Consider the following 2,579-nt stretch of genomic DNA (forward strand, 5'->3'; position numbering starts at 1 on the left):
AGTTGCCTTGGTCATGGTGTCATTTGACAGCAATGGAAATCCATTGATTATCATCCAATGGTCTCTCTAATTTGGTAATTGGAGAAATAGGTCCAATATTGTACAATCCACGTACACTTTCAGCTTATTTGTAGGTGACAGTGTCTTGTTGTGTACAACATAAAGGTCTTGAGATCTTGCTTTTCCTATCTCAGCCTCTTTATTAGTAGTATTGTTAATTTCATGTTTTTACACTATACTATGGTTTTCAGAAAACTTACATATTTTAAAAGTATTTATATAACCAAAAGTAATGTAGACAATTAAATTGGGAGGAGGCTTGTAAGAGAACAACAAAGAGTGAGACTGAATGCTTTGCTTGACGTTTGTAACTCTTGTATCAAGTTACCACAGTAAGAGCCAAGACTTTAAGCTCTACTAAATACAAAACAAACAAACAAAAACACTTTATATATTTATGTTCATTTAAGAAAATATTAGTAGTGATGTATTATTTTGAAATATACAGTTAATACGTTTGGAGTTATTTAAAATGTATATTGAGAAAAACATATTGAAAAAATACATATATTTTCAGTATTGCGGTAGACAAGCATCTACATAAGACTGTTAAACCGATTGTTGTTTTATATCAAACAACTTTTATAATACTCATTTCTTGTTATAATATTTTATAAATTTTAAAGAATATGACAAAAATGATATTGTAGGAGGTATTGAAGGGGGGTCTCTGGGAGGAATTGGGGTACAAAAGGAAAACAAGAATGTGATTTAATTCTATTTACTCAAAATATGTTTTTAAATGTTAATAAATTCAGATATATTAAAATTAAAAAAATAATTTAAAATAAAAAAAAGCAGAACACATCCCTCTAAACTCTACAGCAAACATCACATTAACTATAGTTTAATACTTGCTTATGCTTTCATAGATAAGTGGAAACATCAGAGCACTGACAAATACATAGACCTATAACCCAAACCCCATCAAAATATAGAACACAAAGATGCAGGAATCAAGATTCATCTGTTATTTGGTTTTGTTTTGCAAGACTGAGTTTCTCTATGTAGACCTCCCTGAGTGTCCTGAACTCACTATGTAGACCAGGCTGGCCTCAAACTCAGAGAGAGACCTACCTCTGCTCCCTGCTGCGGCTGCTGCTGCCACTGCCCAGTTAATTTTTATTCCCATTGATTCCCTACCTGTCCCTCACCTCCACCCCCACCCACTTACTGGATAGGTAAAGAAACTGCAACAAGGGCTGGAGAGGTGACTCATTGTTTAAGAGCATTTGCTGCTCTTCCAGGGGACATAAGTTCAGTTCTCAGTTCCCGTATACCAGTTTGCAATTGCCTGTAACTCCAAGTTCCAAGCTCCTTTCTCTCTTTAAACATTATACCAGATAATTCACCATCTCCCACCACCTTCTCTATAGTGCGAACAGAGAGACAGAATAGAAATAGCTCTATAGTCCTTTCCAACTTGGGCCCTGCAGAATGGCTCCCGCAAAGAAGGGTAGTGAGAAGAAGGGCCGTTCTGCCGTCAACAAGGTGGTGACCCGAGAATACCATCAACATTCACAAGCGCATCCAAGGAGTGGGCTTCAAGAAGCATGTTCCTCGGGCACTCAAAGAAATTCGGAAATTTGCCATGAAGGAAATGGGGACACCAGATGTGCACATTGACACCAGGCTCAATAAAGCCGTCTGGGCCAAGGGAATAAGGAATGTTCCATATCGCATCCAAGTACGTTTATCCAGAAAATGTAATGAGGATGAGGATTCACCAAACAAGCTGTACACATTGGTAACTTATGTACCTGTTAACACATTCAAAAATCTACAGCCTGTCCATGTGGATGAGAACTAACCTGCTGAGTGTCAAAAAAAAAAAAAGAAAGAAAGAAAGAAAGGAAGAAAGAAAGAAAGGAAGGAAGAAAGAAAAGAAAAGGAAGAAAGAAGTAGCTCTAGCTTCTGATAGCTGGCCTTAAATTATACACACATTGCTTCTGCTCATGATCACAAGATAGGCGAAAAATCCCAAGACCACATGAATGTATAGTGTGGTCTAGGAGACGTTATTAACCCTTGAAACTCCTGTTGTGGCTGAGGGAGTACAAATGGATATGGGGAAAAGTAGTGGTCTCTGTATAGGGTGCAAATCTCATTGTTTCTGCTGGTTATTTCTGATGGTGGCTGCCTCAGGCATTTGATAATCTTTAATTATGAGTTTATACTTTCTTGCTTTTTAATTCCTTTGTGTGTGGAGTCGGGGGTAGAGGGAGGGTTCGAGAAAGGGTTTCTCTATGTAGCCTTGGCTGTCCTGGAACTCACTCTGTAGACCAACCAGACTAATCTTGAACTCAGAGACCTGCTCCCCATGTGCTGGGATTAAAAGCATGTGCCAACACCATCAGGCCCTAAAACTCTTATAAAGCTAAATTTAGAGTCACAAATTTAAAGTCATTTAGAGGCAGGTGGATTTCTGAGTTTGAGGCCAGTCTGGTCTACAGAGTGAGTTCTAGGACAATCAGGGCTATACAGAGAAACCCTTTCTTAAGAAGAAGAAGAAGAAGAAG

General features: G+C 38.0%; 1 protein-coding gene and 1 pseudogene across 2 annotated transcripts in view; both read left to right on the forward strand.

Annotated features, from left to right (window-relative positions):
• Positions 1-2,579, forward strand: part of Hesx1 (HESX homeobox 1) — a 57,293-nt gene that overhangs the window by 9,791 nt on the left and 44,923 nt on the right. The gene's annotated exons all lie outside the window — the stretch shown is intronic.
• Positions 1,480-1,870, forward strand: LOC116084357 (annotated as a pseudogene).

This window comes from Mastomys coucha, unplaced genomic scaffold (assembly GCF_008632895.1).
Source record: "Mastomys coucha isolate ucsf_1 unplaced genomic scaffold, UCSF_Mcou_1 pScaffold9, whole genome shotgun sequence".
Lineage (NCBI taxonomy): Eukaryota > Metazoa > Chordata > Mammalia > Rodentia > Muridae > Mastomys > Mastomys coucha.